The sequence below is a fragment of the Equus przewalskii genome, chromosome 16 (assembly GCF_037783145.1).
Source record: "Equus przewalskii isolate Varuska chromosome 16, EquPr2, whole genome shotgun sequence".
In the NCBI taxonomy this organism is placed as follows: Eukaryota; Metazoa; Chordata; class Mammalia; order Perissodactyla; family Equidae; genus Equus; species Equus przewalskii.
The window spans coordinates 22,292,426-22,313,055 of record NC_091846.1 but is presented as its reverse complement, the minus strand read 5'-3'; the positions used below and the strand labels follow the sequence as shown (position 1 = coordinate 22,313,055).

The window sequence follows — 20,630 nt, the reverse complement described above, 5'->3', positions numbered from 1 at the left end:
CTTCCTTTATTATGGTGGCTGGAAGGTTGTTTTAGTGAGAAGATTGGTTATAGTTCTCAGTTAGATGCAGTAGAAAATGATTATGGTGGATTCAAGTAGAAAAAGAATTTATTAAAATTATATTGGATAGCATTTGGAATCATGAATGGCTATAGAATCATGTTTGGGTACACAGCCAAAAGCAAAGCTCCGGATCGTGCCTTAGAAGTGGTACGGTGAAGACATTCTGCTTCAGCCACTCGATATTAGGTACCACACTTTGCACTGAGAAATACTAAGGAATTTGAGCTATTGGGAGTCAGAATAACAAATGCCCACCACAGTCTACGCCTTTGACTGTCCAACATTAACAGACACTCTTCTTATCCTAAATGCTCCTGCCTAACAAAATGTAACTATCCCTCATGCAATTATACAATTTCTCACTCCCTTCCCAAGAAGATAATACCAAGCTTCATCAGGTACCACACCCAGAACATGTCCTGGGTCTCCGAAAGAAGCCTTTTCTCTTCTAGTTCAAAAAGAGGAATATCTATATTGATATTCTCTGATATCTATAATCTCCTATGGACTGGGTTGTAAAGGAAACTACTACCAACGCATTCTGTGCAAAATAATGGGGGGAAGAGAAAAAGTAGTTAAAATATAAACATGACACTATAAGGAAGAAAATAAAAAGCTGAAACTGTGTAGTTACCTGTTGTTCCACCATCAGTCTCTAACGGGGCCTACGGGTAAGCCAAGAGATATCTTCCAAAGGTGACTTGCTCTAAAACCTTAGGGAATCCTCTGTGATAACCCCACTGGGAGTTTCCATAGGCTTCGATCAACGTCACAATCTGCCACAGGTACATTGAGCATTGTTGCTCTGCTACTCCAACCGTGAGCTGCAGAGAATTCTCTTGCTCCGGGTTCCACTCAAAGCTGCTTGCCTTTCAACCGGTAATGGGTAAATGCAGAATACCCAAAAGTGGTGTGTGTTTTCTATAAAATGCAAATATTCCCATTAAGCATTTCCTTTTTCCTTAGTGGTAGGAGTTACGAGATGCAGCAAAACAAGTTTTTGGCTTTTAAGGTTATCCCAATGTACCCCAGACTGCTGGACCCTCAAAAAGCTTCCCTGAGGTATCAAGACTACTGTTTTCATAGGCTTATCTCCTGACTTCTGGCATCCTCAGTCATAGCGATCCATATCGAGTTCCAACAACTTTTTGTTCCCAGGTATTGATCTCATCCACGTAGGGGAACAGCATGTTCTTCTGTAGGATGATGAGATAATCAAGCTCCCTGCAGACTGACCTGTGACATCACAGACAGGGAGCTGATACAACCCGGAGGCAATACACTGAAGGTATTCTTCTCTCCCCACTAGGTGAAAGTAAACTACTTTAGGCATTTTCTGTGTGGGAGGATAGAGATCAACGGCTGCATAGTGATGCCAAGGGAAGTGTATATTTGCTTTAGTAAAAAGAGCACAACTAGAAGAGTAGTCGCAGTTGTAATTATTCCCTGATTAAGCTTACAACAAATTGCTGTCATTACCCAAAATCTATCCATTTTTAAAACTGGCCAATAGGGCAATCAAATGGGGATGTGAAAGTAATCTCTCTACTGTTTCTTTTCAGGTCCCTGGTGATGGCATTTATGTCTTCAGTTTTACCAAGAATGAGGCATTGCTTTTGATTTACTGTTTTAGTATGGAAGGGGAGAGCCAGGGGTTTCTAATTCACCTTTCCAACGAGAAGAAACCTTATTCCATGGGTCAAGGACCCACAGAGGGTATTCTGAAGATTGCTGAGTAAATCTACGCCAATGATACTCTAAGAAGCTGGGGGAATAACTAGGAGTCTCACTGAGCCTACTGTGAGATAGAACCCAGGTTGCATTTCCTTTTATCACATGACCTTGATAAGCCTCCACTCTAACTTGGCATTAGTGTGGCATTCTGGGTTTCTGGAAATCAGTGTTGCTCAGAGACAGTGTCTAATGTCCTGAATAGACTAGGTATTTCTTCCTCTAGTAAGTGATCACAGGACCGTTTGGAGAAGCTGCAGGATGATATACAATAAAGCACACATCAGATGATTGCGTGGTCCTTCTGCAAGCGGCCCCAGCCTATCTCCATTCAAGGAGCTCTAGTCTGTAAATTTACTCAACTTGGGAATAGAGAAGGAGAGATCAACTCTTTTGTGGTGGCTCAAGTAAAGCCTTTGTTCATAATTCTTAGAGTTCAGGAGGGTTACAAATTAAGTAGAATGTTTATGGTCTGCTTATCTATATTGATTCTCAGGACTTAAGATCAATTGGATCAGTGGTTGTCAAAGTGTCTGGACCAGCAACATCAATACAACCTGGGAACTTATTAGTTAGAAAAACAAATTCTTGGATCCCATCAATACCTACTGAATCAGAAACTGGAGTTGGAGCCCAGCTGTCTACCTGTGGTTTAATAAGACTTCCACGTGATTCTTCTATACACAAAGGTTTGAGAACCATTGACATAGTCACTTACAAAAGTTGTTGCTTGTGGTTTATCCTGATTTACATACTGACTTTGATGCCTATAATGCTGGCCATACTTGCTTTGCCTCTGATAGTTAAATAGTGTTACTTGGCCTCTGCCAGCCCAGTTTCCTGGTATCCCCACATAAAAGAGAGATTTCATTTCAATTGCAGTATTTCTCATTAGATTCCCTGGCCTACAGTTTATAGCCCCTACAGTACTTTTCAAATATGCTGACATTCTCCCCAGCAATCAATGTATTTCTCAAAGCCTTTTGATGGAGGTGTTTTCTGGGGCTTCTTAGGGAGATATATTTAGAGTGTGGGTGAGCAGGTCACACACTGAAAATCCCCTCCATCAAGCCTATTTCCCAACCCTTTGGCTTCCTTACCTTATATTATGGCAAAGAATTTCTAGTCTCTCAACTTCAATAGATGAGGCCCACCATTAAAGTGAGGTTTGAGTCAGCCAATGAAGCAAACATTTAGAAACATTCCAGCTGCTTAAACTGGTAGATTGAATCCAGAGTCTCTGCTAAGTGATACATCTGGATAAATTCAGTTTGATCTAAAGTTATATTCTCTATGCCTTGGTCTAGTACCCTCAACATCCATTTCCACAAATAGTCACAATATTTGCTGATATAAACTGACAAAATTTTGCCATCGTTTAGTTATGAATGTCTTCCCTCTGGGTTGACTTTGTAATGGGATCCCTGGTGCAGGCTGGTTTCTGACCCTGGTTTAAGTCTGGAGATAATGAGGAGTAGGGAAGATGGGGTTTGAGGAGAATTGACTGACCCTTTCAAGATAATTACCTTAGATAAGGTCATTTTCAAGTCTTCAAGCAAAATAGGAGTAGCCTTGTAAAAGAGCAAAGAGGAGCTGCCACAGTTGGCAAGTGAGTCTCCGTGGAGTTTTGGGGTTGAGGGGACTCTGAGTATGTGGGTGTTTACTCATTCAGAGTGTGCTGCCACATATCCTCATTCCAGTGTCCAGAGTTCCAGTCTTTCCCAAACAATGCCCAGATCCTCATATAACAGACCTGGAGAAACTGTGACTTCAACTGGTGCTGGAATTTAAAAACCCTTCAGTGTCAAACTTTGAGGAATTTTCTTTGTTTGTTGTTTGTTTGGTTGGCTTTTTTTGTTATTTGTTTTTGACTCTGAATTCTTGGTTCGAGGCAGGGACTGAAGATCAGGAATCGGAGCTGCTTGTTTTCTAGTTCTAAGCCGTCCAGACCATGGCAAGCAAGCATCCCATTTCCAGCCAGATGTTTAGATCATTCACAATCTCCATTGCAAGCAACATGAACCAAGTCTAGCTAACCTAATCAGAAAAAGGGTTTATTAAAAAGTTTTTCTTCAACTCTTCAAGTTGTTGTAAGGGCTGGAAAACAAGGCTCAGGACTTCCCAGTCAAGAATGACACCCAAAACCATGTCCAGAACGGGTCCTGTGAGTTCACACTGGCAGTGCTACTGGGCACAAAATACTAGATGCTGCCACTGTCATCACAGTCATTGCTGCCTGAGAAACTTGATTTTCCTGCAAACGTTTCTGCTGCTCTCTCACCAGAGAGTGTTCCTTATGATTCATGACTCTCAGGTGGGTGCATCTGATTGGTGGAGCCTGGATCACATACTGGTCCCTAGCTGCAAGGGAGGCTGGAAAAGTGAATATCTGGTATTTTCAGCTTTACAACAGAAGACAGATTTATCAAGTAGGTGAATTTTCCCAAAACATCGCAGAGAGGGGTTTTAGATGTTGAGCAGTCAAAATGGATCTACATGCCTACTACAGTAAACAGCATGGAATCAGAGTGAAAAAATGTATTTAGAGACTATCAATAGCCAATGGCAGTGGTCTGTGATGTCTGAAGCATCTCTCTTTAGAATCAGGAGATAACTACAGTGAGGATCAGGGCATCTTCTTCTCAGCACAAGGCTGGGGGAGCACTACCAAATGCCAGCTCTCTGGACTCCCAATGTCCTGGCTTTTCACTGTTCATTCATTTTTAATGAAGCATCAATTAGACTAGAGCAGTGCTTCTCACCTGGGGCCAATTCTGCCACCCAGTGGGTATTTGGCAATGTCTGAAGACATTTTTGGTTTTCATAAAGGTGGAGGGGGATGGTGGGGAGCTACTGGCATCTAGTGGGTAAAGGCCAGAGATGTTGTTAAACATCCTCTAATGCATAAGACAGCACCATACAATATAAAATTATCCAGCCCAAATGTCAATGGTGCCAAAGCTGGGAAACCTTGGGCTAGAATCAAGTCCTTCCCTTCCTGTTTTGGGCTTTGGGATACATTCTATTTTTAGATGACTTCTACAAGCACCTGATCTTACCTATCAAATACTGATTTTACGTCTTTGGCTTCCCAGGATGCCTCATCATCAACCCTAAGTCTTCCCTAATGGTGTTTACTACATGTGACCTGGGGAACTTTCTCTAGTCTCCTTGAATAGGATGGAAGTTGTAATTCATCTTAAAAGTCCAAGAAGATTACGTATCCCAGGAGTTTTCAACTGGGTACAATTTTTCATCCTAGGGGAAAGTTGGCAATGTTTTGAGATGTTTTTGGTTGTCAGAACTGAAGGAGAGAGGGGCAGGCCCTACTGGGTGGAGGCCAGGGATACTGCTAAACATCCTCCAATGCACAGCCCCACAATAAAGAATTATCTAGCCCAAAATGTCAGTGGTACCAAAGTTGAGTGCCCTGATGTAGCCTTGCTTAGATGAGACCTGGGCTAGGAGATTAGGCAGGTTGAAGGAAAATGGTAATCACAGAACCAGGGCCCCAAGATGCAATGTAGTTATCAGAGGGGAGGGCAGACTTGGGCTGGGCAGGGTATCCTCACTTGATCCCAGAGCCCTGTACCTTGAGGGGGATTCGAGAGAAAGAGAAGACAGCAGTACAGAAAATGGTGACAGTCCAAAAGGCACAGGAGAGCAAAAGTCAATCCTCACGTACCCCATTATTTTCCCTCAGTTTGAAGAATGGTGAACAAAGATCCTGAAGCCTGAGAGAGGGCAGGGTTAGATCAGCAGGCCAGCCCTTTACCTGGTGGAACAGGAGCCTCAGCTGTGGGGCCTGCCCTCAGTGACGAGGACTTGGCTGAACTGATATTTGTTCTGCTCAAGTCAACTCACAGTGATTGAGTGAGCATCTGCTATGGGGATTCCATAGACTGTGGAGGATTCAGAGGTGAATAAGATACATCCCTGCTCCAGGAAGCTTGAGATCCAGAAAGAGCGATATGGCAAGCATATGGTTGCCTCTCAGACAGGGAAGAGAGCATCACCCCAGAGACACGAACAGCCATGGGAGCACCAAGGAGGGCAGGGAAAAGGAGGAAGAAATACATTTCTATGTAGGATAAGCTGAAGAGAAGCATCTGCTAGGAAGGGAAGATGCTAAGTGAATTCTCTTGAAACTGCATTTGCATAGCAAGCACATTATTTTACTTAGGTTGCATTTCTATTTGGGGTGGCTTACTCAATAGGTTGAAGGAGATTATAGGGAGTTAACGGCCCTCCAGCCACCATTTGGTCCCACCATGGACCTTCCCTGAAGATTCTATTGTGGCTGATGCACTGGGCTTCGCCAAGAGCAGCAGGGGTGACGTGTGAGAACAATATCCAGAGAGGAAGTGTCTCAGGAGTTGTCACGTAGGGACAGAAGGTCCAGGAGGCTCACCTCTTCCACACTCTACTGAGAAGGAAAGCAGGCTTTGTCGGGGGAGCACCCATCATTAACTAGATCACTCGACCAGGATCATGAATGTGGAGCCCAGGTGTCCCTTCAGATGCCAGACAGAAGGGGAAGAGTCCATGGTGGACATCACACACACATGCACCAGCACAGGCATGTGCACATATGCTTGTGAGCACACACATGTATGCATAAACACACAGGTACACAGAGCTTCACATGACCTTTGACCTACATGCGTACCAAGCACTTGGGGTAAAGAACCAGTGACCGGGTTTGTCTTCTGAAACATACATACTCCCCATTCTGAAAATAGGAAGAAAAGCAATAGTTTTCAGCCAGCAGTTCACCTAAGTTATTCCATTCTTGTGGCTTCATGTAGTGTGGTGGCAGGGCAACCTTAGTTAAGCACACTGGCTGTGCATGGCACAACTACAGGGGTGTCATTCTAGTCATGCCATGCAATGGCTTCATCCAGTGGAAAGAGCACTGGATGTGGAGGGATACAAACTGAGGTTCAAGCTCCAACACTGGTGCATGCAACCTGGGCAGACTTAGACACCTTTACTCTAGGCCTCGATTTCCTCACCTGCACAATGGGAGGTCCCATTTACCTCCAGTAAGCTTGTTGAGGGCTCAAATAAGAGACAGGATGTGTGAGAGCATTCTAAAATTTATAGAAATATGGGGTCTCATTGTTATTATTATTTTCATACTAGCCACCTACCAGCACAGTTCCAGCATTCACTGAAAGGCTCATACATTCTCTTAGCCCCCTCCTCTCCATATTGATGCCACTCAGATATTCCCAGATCTCACCAGCCTGTGGGTTCACATGGAATCGCATTAGTATTAACCGTGTAACTGTAGGCCCTCAACCCCACCCCCCACCCCCACCATGACCCCGCCACCTTCTCATTTATCTGGGATTCTTCAAGTGTATCTCATGCATGTTCAGTGACAAGTGTCTTCACGCTCTTCCACCCTAACCTGCTCATCAGGGTCTGCTGCCTGCACTGAGGCCTTCTTACCTTTGTCAAGCTTCTGGGCCCTTGGAGAGAATAGAACTCAGTGCCCCAGTGTCTCCATTGCCTCCGCAGGCACTGCATCCCTCACAGAGGCTGCACTGAGCCTCCAGATAACAGAGCTTCATGGCGTGGGTGCCCCCTCCCCTACTCTGCCTTGTTCTTTGTCACCTGGACTCCGAAGCAGAACTCTCACAACACACAAAATTCCTTTACCCAAGTGTCCTTGGTTTCTTCCTGCAGACCATCTTTCAGAGGGTCAGACGTGACCCCTGGTGTGAGCTGGGCTGGGAACTGGACACCGACTCACCTCTTCTCCATCTCTCTCCATGTCCATGCCAATGCCCCAACTTCTCCTTTCCCCCCTCAGCCAAAAAGGAAGTCTTCATCCCTATCATCTTATGGCTGGTTGGGGGTCCGGGGGAAGGCCCTCTCTGTTTCCAAAGTTCCAACTTCCACACAGCTTTAGCCAAGACCACCCTGCTACATTGGATTTAGTAAAGTTATAAATAAAGGAATTGGGGAGATTTTAAATTTTGGAACCATCATAGCCAACAATGACTTTGAGAATGGGAGGGTGAGTGTTTCAATATATCTTGTTACAGTGGCTTGTCATCGTGACTCACACTTAGAAAGCCTCCATTTAGCACTGCATCAGCATAATGTTTTAATCCAGAAAGCAAGTGGACTTTAGTCATTGTCCCAATGCTACGTAAATAGATGCGTTCTCTCTAACTCAGAGATCAGCTTTTCCTGCTGTCATCAATCCTTGGGAGCTCATCTAAAGGATGACACACATCCCTTTCCCAATACACATGCATCCCCCCTCCCAGTCTTCTCCAGAAAGTTCTGTTCAGGGGCCTGTCTCCAGAGGCTCACGTCCAGCCTAATGAAAAGACGTGTCTTCTAATTCTCCCTGAGAATGAGTCCCAGGCTTGAGTCCCCTGAACAACCCTGTGATCCACTTCTCCATAGTGAACTTGTGCTTCCTTTGGGGGACCTAGTCTCTTGAAGGATACTCAATGACACTGCTGTTAATGAAGGGTATGTTCTGACAACAGGAACTTCGTTACTGGGAATAAAATTGGACACATAGGAATGCACCCCTTGAAATCAGTAACGGTCCCAATAACCTCCTAATAGCCAAACTCAGTGGATGCTTCCTAATCTTCCCACTTGATTTCCCTTCTACCTCTGACCAAGTTGAATCAGGGAAGCAGGAGAGATTAGTGGAAATACACAAACTGGGTTCAAATCCTTGTTTCACCTTAGTAGTCATGGGACTCAGGGCAAGTTAATTAGCTTCTCTGAGGTTAACTTTTCTTCATCTGAAAAATGAGTAAGGTGATGCATAGGGATTTCCAAGGAAGGTTATAACGCATATAGAGCTCCAGGAATACAGAAGGCCTGTGATAACTAGTTACTATTACTCTTTTGTTGTTACTCTGATTGATCAGTTTTACTCTTAAACATTTCCTTGGATATTGTGACACCTCTACACCCATGATTCTCTTTCTACATCATTTTCCATTCCTCATTCATATACTCGACAATATTTATTAAATGTCTACTATGTGCCAGGCTTTTTACTAGGTACTGTGGTTAGAAAAATTGATAATACACAGTCCCTATCCTAAAGAAGCTCACAGTCTAGTGGGGAGAGGAACATGCAAGCAATTATGACTCAATACGATAACTGCTATCCTAGAGGTCCACACATGGTGGTCTGGACACAATGGCCCAATGTGCTGAGAGGAACCTGAGAAAGCTTCAGGCTTGAGCTGAGCCTTGAAGGATGGATCTAAATTTGCCAGGCAAAAAAAGAAGGGAAGGGTGTCCTGATCAGAAGCAGCTACATGCATATGACCGGCAAAAACCACCTGGCTAGTAGCAAAATCAAAATCCTCAAACAGAAAGAAATGTTGGACAATAACATTTATTTTAGCTGAAGACCAAGCATGACATGGTCATTTTTGTCCACAAACTTTTGGATATGGAGGCAGTCTCATACATGATCAAAGTTATTCTTCAACATCACTTAGGAAGACTGATACAATCACTCTCAAAATGGCCAATAGTGTTGTCTTGGCTCTAGGGGGCATATGGTATGAAAACCTCTCTAAAACTCTAGAACCACAATTCTCATGTGTGAGATGTTCACACTAGAAGAGACCCATTAAAACTCAGACCAACTGAGGAAAAGCAAGTTCAACTTTTCATCTCAAACTCATATACATTCATTGAGTGGAATGGTTGGAAAGAATCACTATGGTTTAAATATAGTTTTTTACTCTGTCTCCCTCTCCTCTTTCCCACTTTCCAGGGAGTATAATTGATTTTGCTCAAGTTGAATTCATGTATGATGTGACTTCCTCATTTAAAGCCCTCCTATCAGAATTTGCTGAGATTTTCCTTTTATAGGCTGGAATATAAACAATGTAGTCCCATAGTTCACATTTTTATTACAAAAACTATAGAAGAATTCAATAAAGTGTTGTTTAAGAGCCCTTTAAAATAAGTGCCTGGGTTTGGTTGGTACCCTTATACATTGTTGATGCCCTTTTGAAAAGAAATTTGGCACTATTTATCTAGTCATGATGGTCAAGATCATGGTAGTGAGTATATTTATTGACTGCTAATTTATTGTGTATTTGTCATTGTGCAAGTAATTTACGTGTATTAACCCACCCCACTCCCCTTTGTAATACTATTATTATTATCCCTATTTGACAGATGAGGAAACTGGAGCACAGAGAGTTTAAGAAACTCACCTAAGGTCACACAGCTAGTAAATGGTAGATCAGGGATCCAAACACAATCAGTCTGACTCATGCTCCAGAGACTATGTTCTGAGCCAGTCACTATACTGCCTTTTATTGTATCAAATGCTAATCTCTCTTAACCCAGTTATTGAATTTCTGGGAATCAATCCAGAGGAAAAAAATCCTAATCATGGACAATGTTATATTTATAGAAGGTTTATAACATAAAAGAAGATTCATAACATAGTGTTATATGTCATTGGAAGCAAGCCAAATATCCAAACATTGGCGAACAGCTAAGTAAATGATGTACATCCAAACAGTTGACAACTTCAAACCATTAAAAATGGTGGTCATGGCTTCCAAGTAAACAAGATGGATTGGACACATCCGTATACTGTTGCTCCTTCCCTAAGTGACAGTGAAAGGATCTTTTTAAGAGCCTTAAATTGACAAGGACTAGAGTAAAAGAAGAGGCGACAATAACAATTTTATTTGCAAAGCTTGAAAGTAGTAGATTATCAAGTAGTAAATGACTTAGCACATCTGAGAAGACTGACTCCTAAATGGACAGTGGGGGAAATGTAGGAATTAACCTAATTTGTATCATAGGATTCTTTAAAGGCTCAGAAATTGGTGCATCGACTTAAAAGTGGAGAGAAGGGAGGTGCACTAAAATCAGGAGGAGTGGTTGAAAGTCTAAGAAGCAACAGGATATCCCATTATCTCCTCTGCTATTCTGCACAACCGGGAGAATAACCCTCCTCCAACCTTGGCAAATGGCAGGAGGTTTGCTCCTGGAGGGGTTACCACACAAGCATTCTGCAGTGGATGGATCAAAGGGTCTCTGAACTAGAGTGCTCTCATCAGAGCACATAGAGACACAGCTCATCACTCTCTCTTGAAACATTTCTTCAATTGACTTGTAGATAATTCTCTCTCTTGGTTTCCTATCTTCCTTACCAGTTCCTCCTTCTCAGTCTACTTTGCTAGTTCCTTCTCATGTCCTTGAATTCTAAATGTTGAAGTATTGCAGGATTCTATCCTTGGTCTACTCTCAATATATATTATTCCCTAGGCAATCTCACCCAATTTCATGAGCTTAAATACCATCTCCTGAATTTATGTCTCCAGCCTCTTCCCTGAACACCAGATTCGTATATCCACCTACTACTCTACACATGCATTCCACATGTGTCTCAAACCTAACATGGGCAAAATCAAACTCCTGATGCCTCACCAAAACCTGCTTCCCCCCTAATTTCCCCCAACTCAGTACATGGCAATTCCATTCTTCCAGATGCTCAGACCAAAAGCCTTGGAGTCATCCTTGATTCTTCTTTCTCTCTCACCTTATAACCAATCCATTAATAAATCTAGAAAATATATCCAGAATCTAACCACTTCTCAGCCCCAATCAGGCCACCATCCTGGTCCAAGGCACTACCATGACTTGACTGGATTGACACAGTAACCTCCTAACTGGACTCCCTTCTTCTGCCCTTGACCCCTACAGTTTATTTCCCACACAGCCATTAGAATGTCTATTTCCCCCTTACTCACTAGCTCAGTATGCTACAGCCATAGCCTTCTTGCTTTTCTCCTAAGATATCAGGGACTTTTCCTGTTGCCTTTGCTTGGGAGGCTCCTCCTCCATATATTCACCTGACTAGCTACCTTACATCTTTAAGGTCTTTGTTCAATGACATCTTCTCAGTAAAGTCTTCTCTAACCACTCTGTGTAAAATAGTCTCTTACCCTAGCTCTGCCTTTTCTTCTCTCCAGTTTTTATTTTTATTCATAGTATTTATCACTTTTTGACAAATCATTTATTTTTAAAGTTGATTGATTAATTGTTTGATTGTCTGCCTTCCTACATGCATCACAAAGGCAGAAATTTTTATGTTTTATTTATTGCTGCCTTCCTAGTGCTTAAAATGGTGCCTGACACATGGCAGGCACTCAGTAAATAGTTAGTGAATGGGGAAAACCAGATACAGCTAAAGTGAGATTAAGAGGATATTTTCATACTGGAAACAGAGTATCCCTACTGCACTCCCCCAACCAGAGCCCAAGAATATTCATGGCAGGGCTTTGAACTCCATGCAGGAAATTGGAATAGCTTTCTCTGGGGAGTCTGCCAGCTCAAAGGAAGAGAACCAAAGACACTAACATTAAGCTCTCAATGAAAATTTCCAGACAGTTCACCTCATAGAGATGATTACAACTAGGGTGACCTGAGCTGGGGCCGAGGGGTTTCCTGATACGTCCAATTTTCAGAGTTGAAACTGGGACAGTCCCAGGGCTGGCCTTATGGCATAGTGGTTAAGTCCAGCACACTCGGCTTCCATGGCCCAGATTTTGTGGGTTTGGATCCTGGGCACTGACACACACCACTCGTCAAGCCATGCTGTGGTGTTAACCCACATACAAAATAGAGGAAGATTGGCACAGATGTTAGCTCAGGGCTAATCTTCCTCAAGCGAAGAAAAAAGAAAAAGGAAGATTGGCAATAGATGTTAGCCCAGAGTGAATCTTCCTCACAACAAAACAAAACAAAAAAACTGGGACAATCCTGGGCAAATGAAGGTGGTTGGTTACCCTATCATAATCAGTAAGTCCCACCCATAGGCTCAGAGTTTCCAACCTCTCAGCTTTGATCAAACTTACTATAATATTATCAAGATTACTGAACATCTGAGAAGTTATCAGCCTGAAAGCCTGAGACAAAAATAAGTATTCAGTAAAAAAATAACTTGGAGAAAACAAAGACTACGCATGGAGGAGGAAAAAAAGTCATGGATATCCTCAGAGAGATAAGAGAATATTACAATCACGAAAAAAGACAGAAAATTGGAAATTAAAGATAAGAAAATTAGAGAATTAATCTGGAAGCTCTAATAGCAGGAATTCTAGTAAGAGAGAAGAGAGAACACAGAGGAGCAGAATCATTAACAAAAATAATTGAAGAACATTTCCCAGAGCAGAAAGACTCGAATTTTCACATTAAAAAGGGCCCACTCCATGACCAGCATATTAGGTGAAATTAAACCTACACAAAGTAAGACAGAGCAATATGAAATTTCAGATCATTCGCTACAAAGAGAAGCTCCTACAAGAAAGAAAAACAGGTCACATATACAAAAAAGGAGAAGTAAGAATGTCCACAGACTTCTGAATATCAGCACAGAAAGTTATAAGATAATGGCGCAATGTCTTCAAAATTTTGAAAGGGAATTATTTTAAACATAGACTTCTATACCAAGCCAAACCATCAATCAAGTATGAGAGTAGAATAAAAACATTTTCAGGCATACAAGGCCTTAACATTTTTACATCACATGTATCCTTTTCTCAGAAAGCTACTGAAGGATGCTCTCCATTAAAACCAAGGAAATAAACCAAGAAAAGAAAGACTACATGGAATACAGGAAACAAAATCAACACAGAAGGTGAAGTGAATCCACAGAATAATTTTGAAGTAAGATTTCAGGATAAGAACTGTAAACCAGATATAAAGGGTAACCAGCCCAGAATGGAGCAAATCACAAGAATCTGGAAGAGATTTCTTCAAAATGAAATTGATAATTAAACAAATAATTCTGATGGTCTGGAAGGAAGAGTTAAACAACTGATAGAGCATTTGTGATTGAAACTCTCTGAAAACTGAGCAAGCAAACAAAGAAAGGATAACAGAGAAAACAAGTGAGCAAAAGAGAAGTGACCACAGTTTATTACATGGCTTAGCTGTAAATAGCACTTTATGGAAAATATCATATAAACATTGAATATTAATCAAACCAAAATTATAAATAATCTGCATTGGGGAGATGTAGTAGTGAGAAGGACATACCTATGTACACGGAGGGGTGAAAGAAAAAGAATTACATTCCATCGTCTATGTTTGGAATAAATAATGCTTAAAACTGAAAAATTAAGTGCAATCAAGCCTGTTATTTACAGCTATGGAGGTCAAAAGCAAAAGAATCACTAAAAAAGTTGAAAGAGGTTATCCATCGTCCCACCTGTGGGGAGACGGGCATTGCAGGGTGAGAGGTAAGGGAGTGGGAACCAGAGAAACACTGTTTTTAAATCTTGTAGAACTGTTTGACTCTTCAAAAGATGTGCATGTAAAATTCCTTAATTTCTTATTTTTAAGTAAACATTTTGTTGAAATATTACATAAGCAGAGAGAATTATACAGATAAGTTCAATGCATTTTTCACCATGTGAGCACACCATACAACAGCACCCAAATCAAGAAATAGAACTTTGCCAGAAAGCCACCTGTGTGTCCCCTTCCTAGTCACCAACATCCCACCAAGGATAACCAGTATCCTGACTTCATGTCAGTATTCAACCAGTGACATCATAACTCAGTATTCTTTGCTTTTGAAATTCATGTTAAAGGACTCATATTTGTGTACTCTTTTGTTTCTGGCTTCACTTGCTGGTATGTCTGTGAGATTCATCTACATTGTTCTGTGTAGCAAGACTTACAATATCACTGTGCAGTATTCCCTATAATGAAAACACCACAATTTATTTATCCATTTTCCCACTGAGAGACCTTTGGGTCCTTTCCAGTTTGAGCATTTTTGTACATGTGTGCATGTATAATTTTGATAAAAGTAAAAATTATAATGAAACAACATGGAGACATGCATGTGGTATGAAAAAGTAGGATATAAAATTATAGGTACATCAAGACTGAGACTATTCATAAATCCATTCAACCACAACAAAAGTTTTTAGCATCTACTATGTGCCAGGCAATGATCTGGGCACTGAGGTTTCAACATGGCTTGAAGACAATATAGCTTTTTTCTGCCTTCCAGGGACTTAGAGAGTAAGAGAGAGAAGAAATCTGTAAATTACATGTCAGATGACTATTGTGGAGCAGAATTGCAGGGATCTAGTCTAACTTTGTGACATTTCTATTGAGATCTGAAAGAAGAAAAGAGATTAAACTGGGTGAAGGGGCAGGAGGAACTGGGAGGAAGAGCCTCCCAAGGAGGAAGTACAGAACATTCAGAAGGCCCAAGGACGGAAAGCACAGAGTGTCTGCAAAAAACACGTCAAGCCCACAGTGCCTGGAACACGGAGGAGGGGGAGAGTCCTGCGGGCCTCAGCTATTGAATGCCATTGATGGGCCAAGCAAGCTGAGAACTGAAAGGAGTCCACTAGGTTTGGGACACTGAGGTCATTGGTGACTTTAACAAGAGCAATTTCAGCAGCCTGGTGGGGGCAGAATCCAGACTAGGATGAGTTAGGAAGGAGTAGAAGGTAAGGATATAAACTTAAAAAATAACTAGAAGGAAATATATGAAAATAAAAAGTTGTGTTCTAAATTAGGATGAGATTATGTATGTCTTTTTTCTTCATATTTTCTTTTAGATCCATCATCTATTTATCTAGCTATTGATTTTTCTTTTTCTTAGGAAAAGTGAACTAATACCTTCAAATGTAAAGATTTACGTGACGGTCAAAAGTTACTGTAGTTCTTAGCGGGGTGTGCATATCAATTTTATTCTTAGTCTTTCTGGATTACATTAATATCCTACATTGTAAAAATGAAGTATTTTGAATGTTTCAGAGATACATTGTTTTCACAGGATTGTGAAAACACTGGTAAATGTAGGAATAATAAAGAATGTAGGGCCTGGGGAGTCCACATTTTCATTTGCTAAACACACACACATACACACACACACACATTTTTAATACAAAACACATGGTGTGGTGAGGTCAGTCGGTCTGATGATTCAACTTTGGCCCAGAATCAGAGACAGCTTCACAACTGCTAGTGCCTTCAGGCCCCAGGATGGAGGCAAATTGGAGCTGACTGTCACAAACAAAGAGAAGTTCATGTTTATGGAAATGGTTCCTTCTTCAGGGAATGTACACCTTTGCCAGAAACACTCTCTACATATTTATCTATGCTAAAGGCTCTATTGAGAAGATGAAAGGTTGTATTTTATTTGAAAACCAAGCCAAAAGTAATCCAAGTAATATGCAATATTTAGGGAAAGATTATTCTCCTCCTCATGAATTCTCATACCACTTGAACACTATTCTCTTGTGGCCCTTTATATTTTCTTTGTTATATGTATGTGTCCTGTCTCTCTTGATTTGGTAACTCATCTCTAATTTCCTCGAGCACTAGTCCTTGCACAGAAAAGCAACTTAATAAGTTCTCCTAAGTTTATTCCTTCATACATTCGTCCAGCATGGCAGCGGACAAGGTGTAGAAATCTTTACCTTTTATGACTGTATTTGCTTTTCCTCTTCAAACTTGCCTTGGTTTTCAATGCTCCTTTGGCTACTAGGTCACTGTTGTTACTGAATCTGCAGAAATCTAACACGGTCTATATTGCATCAAACTTTGGTCCAGGGCCCTCTGAGTAATGAGTAATAGTTTCATCCATCAGAATATTGACCCAAGATTTGAACCAACTGCACACATTATGCTCTTTTTCTGGGCTAGTCTTACCAACAGCAGCTATGTCTTATAATTAACATTATAATTATAATAACATAAGCCTTTGTAATTAATTTGCTCACTCACCCTCTATTCCCAAGAAACAGTGACTCATTATCCTTAATTTGCAAAAAACGCTCTATTTTTTAATTTTATATTTAACATAATGAGATACAAAATTAATTTATTCAGTGTCTTATAAAAACAGAATTGCTAAGATAGGATTAGAGCACAATTACCAAGTTCCAGGTATTAGTGTCGTGTCACAGTCATTCTAACAGTTGAAGTCATCTGTCCATCCATCCATTTATTCATTTGGTATAACTTTATTCTGCTAAACTCAATAAAGACAAAAAATTATTGTTACTGCTCTCAAAGAGTTCACAATTTAGTTGACAAATACCCACAAGAAAACAAGCAATTTAAAAAAAGAGAGAAAGAAATAATGCAATGATTGGAAATGTGTTGTGTGTTCTGCAAACACATCTGTAGCTTTCTGACATTTGAGTTGATAAAAGTTTTCATACTTTCTTTGAGACCAAACTATTGTTTCCCAAAGACAACTAACATACCATCAGCACCATTTGGGTAGGAATTTTACAAGTGGGAATATTACAGTTATTTGAGAACCGTTTTAGGATTTATGTGACACTGGTTTTTGAAGTTTTTTCTTTTAAGCCATGGAACTTGTCCTCCAAAGGAAGCTTTACAGCCATGTAAACAAACCAAATACAAATGAGTTGCCCTAGATGAAGGCCAGCAATAGGTTGGAGCCCCAGCCAATTGGCTTGCCCAGAGTTTTCATGAAACCCCAAAGCTTCCTTGGAACACCATCGTAAACCAATGGAGAAAAGTCACCATCCTTTCAAGTTTGAGTACCAATGTGTAAAATTAGTCCAATTTTTATCAACTATAAGAATTAACTTAGGGTCTGATATCTGAATCAAAACTGGCTAATTTAAGAATGCTCAGCCTGTGAGTAAGAATGCTCTACTCTGTTACTAAGCCTCAGCAATACTTCTGTGGCTGTTCAGGTTTATCAGTGGCATGATTTTTTTTTGTCCCCTTACCTGTATAATATGAAGAATGCTTTCAGCAATTTTGAATAACTTTGCCTTCTCAGTCTCAAGAACTGAAGAAGTATTTTTGAAATCTAATCGTGTGTCGAGATTGGAAACACAGTGGTTGGCAAGACAGCCACGCCCCTTCCCTACAAGGAGCCATACTTGGAAATAAATACCGCTAGGGAAGACCACAAAGTCTAGGCAAGTATAAAAGAACACAAGTTCATTATAGCTGACATTCATGCAATGGTCTTATAAATCAGTTCAACAAAATAATTATTGTTACCTACTAAACACCATGCACTACATTAGACGGAGGGAGAAAAAAATGAATGCTACCTTCACGTTCAGGAAGCTCACAATATAGTACATAACAAGGAAAAGACAAGCACACAAACGGCAGGCCACTAAATGTCAAAGTGGACCAGCATCATGGTTTCTGAAGAGGGTGAGATTAGAATGCCCATTACAATCAGGTGCGGAGAAGCTGCATGGCTCATTAAGATGATAACTTTCTTTGGCGGAATCAAAGGACTTGTAGAAATTCTCTTCTCTCTGAGAGACGGGTGGGAAAGAAGAGAAAGGAGAGGCAGAGAGAGAGATCAATTTATGATATCTTCACTCAGATGCTTCCCTTGGATTTGGCTTACTAACCTCTTCTTTTTCCTTCTTCCCCCTCTAGATAGGTTACCATCCAGCCAGCTAATCATCCAGTCATGCCCTTGACTCCTGGCTCACCCTCACTACCTCCCCCATCCATATCCAATAAATTATCAGGCCTGTTGATTCAGCTTACTACATATATCTTGACTATATCCACTTCTCTCTGTCTTTCATGCTCAAGCATCCTTTTTTTCAAAGCACTTAAAAGTGTTATAATGCATTATCTGCATAGTTAGTGGCTTGCTATCTCAAATCACCCCATTTACCACACTCTCCCCATCTCCACTGTAAGCTCCATGAGGCCAAGGACCATGTCTGCTGTGTTCACTACTTGATCTCCAAAACCTAGAGCAGAGTCCAACAGAGTATATGCTCAGAGGAGGGAAGGAAGGAAGAAAAGAAGGAAGGAAATAAGTCAATCAAAACTCAGTAATAATTACTTCTTGCATTAAAGTCCCTTATGATTATGTGAAAACGAAATGTAGAAAGAAACTTGTGCATATTTTTCTGATTCACTATAAGACATTATTTCACTGAAATAGTCAACTTCTGACAAGTCAAACATTCAAACTTAGTCTGTTTTATGATGTTCAATTTAAGGATTAAGAAACAACACAGTGTATATGTATATCAAATCACCATGATGTACACTTTAAGTATCTTACAGTTTTGTCAATTATATCTCAATAGAGCTGAAATTAAAAAAAGAAAGGAAACAGAATTACACATCCTTTTAGGAGTCTATACCGTGCAGCAACAGAACCCAATTGTTCAGATTATGTCTTTTAATTAACCTGCTGACCTGTAAACACTGAATGGCTTGTGCAGTTGAATTTGCTATGCTCATATGGAGGCCCTGCCAAACACCCGGGAGCACTTGAATGAGAGTGTGTCCCAGACACATGTATGAGCGAATCCAAACTTAGCATCTGTGATATGCTAAGTCCTCAGTTTATGCTTATGTTTATTTCATTTACCAGGAAATACAATAGGCTCTTGTGTCCCCTGTTAATTTGGAAACATGTCCCCCGCTATCAAGGTTGTCTCATAACATAGTCACAAGGTTTCCATGACTAGAGCCAACATTTCCCAGATCGACACACTTTAAAGCAGAACTCAATTTCAGCAGTCTTTTTCAGGAGGGAGGGGCCTCCAGCTCACCTTTGGAAGAGTAGGACATCTGCTTTGATTTGGTAAACGGTGATGTTTCATCCCCTGCCCGCCTGCTGCAGACGGCTGCATATCACAAAACCCTAAATGCCACTTGAGGATTCAGCCTCCAGGCTGGATGCTCTTTATCCGGTCCAACCCGGCAATTCCCACCAAGCAAAGTCAACCTCATTACGGCCATTCCATCTGTCTCTAGTCTTGGAAAAGGTTAAAACTTTGCAGAAGCTTAATGAACCATGTCCTGCCCTGAGAAATACAGATTTGTTATTGCTTTGCACAGAAATGAAACAAGTGGAATAAAAACAGGAGTGGATCATCTGAGTCACAGGATGTGGGTGAAGAGCTCATACTAAATTGAGAACTTAATACTAATTCATTGAACTGACAGCCAGGATATTTGAGGTCAAGTTCTTTCTCTGCACACTGAGCTGTATGACCCTGAGTAAATTATTGTACTCCTCTGGGCCTCTGTTTCCACATCCCCAAAATGAGAATAATAATTTCTATCCTAACTTCCCTTCAGGACTGATAAAATGATGAGATAACAGGTGTGAAAACACTTTCTAACTCTAAAGAAAACTATAAACTAAAAGGTATTCCAAAATAGAGGTAAAACCCCAAAAATCACTCCTACTGGGAGTTTGAAGCAAGGATGTAGGTTCCTTTGCAACAAATCTGTTTTTCTAGATGAATGTTAAATTTAGCATTTTCTTGAGTGTGCTTCTGCATTTCAAGAGCAAGTTTTTAGAATTGGGAAGGACAGAGGTTAGAAGAGAGCTCATGATTCAAATTTTTCAACAGAAATTTCAAAAAGTAGACAATCAGGTTCATTCATGCATATGCTTATACACTGGTTCTATAAAAAGTCATTCAAGTCCACAACTGTTTATTGAACACCTACTATGCTCTAAGTGCTGTGCTGGCTGCTGTGGATGCAACAAGGATAAAGGCAGACCTGATCCCTGCCCCTATGGACCTTCCATCAGAGCATTTTTTGAAATGCAAGAATTAATCAGATGTGACTTCTACCCTGAAGCAGTTATAACTAGTAGAAAAGGAAGTGACCATAAAGCAAAACTGAATCATTCTCCGAGGACTCTGCCTTTAGGAGCAAGAGGAAAAGAAGAATGGTTCTCAGCAATTCTCTCTCTTTCCTGGACCTGCAAACAGCATCAATAGCGCATATAGACATGATTTACTAGCTTCTGTCCTAAACCCTCCCTCGACCTTATTCATTTTCATAGA

The 20,630-nt window shown here is 40.9% G+C and overlaps 1 long non-coding RNA gene across 1 annotated transcript in view; it reads left to right on the top strand.

The window, feature by feature from the left end:
• Window positions 1-2,290: 2,290 nt before the first annotated feature.
• LOC139076340 (uncharacterized) overlaps window positions 2,291-20,630 on the top strand; it is a 41,008-nt gene continuing 22,668 nt past the window's right edge. Inside the window, exon 1 of the long non-coding RNA XR_011527834.1 lies at window positions 2,291-2,483. This is a non-coding gene — a long non-coding RNA (uncharacterized lncRNA). The remainder of the gene's footprint in view (window positions 2,484-20,630) is intronic.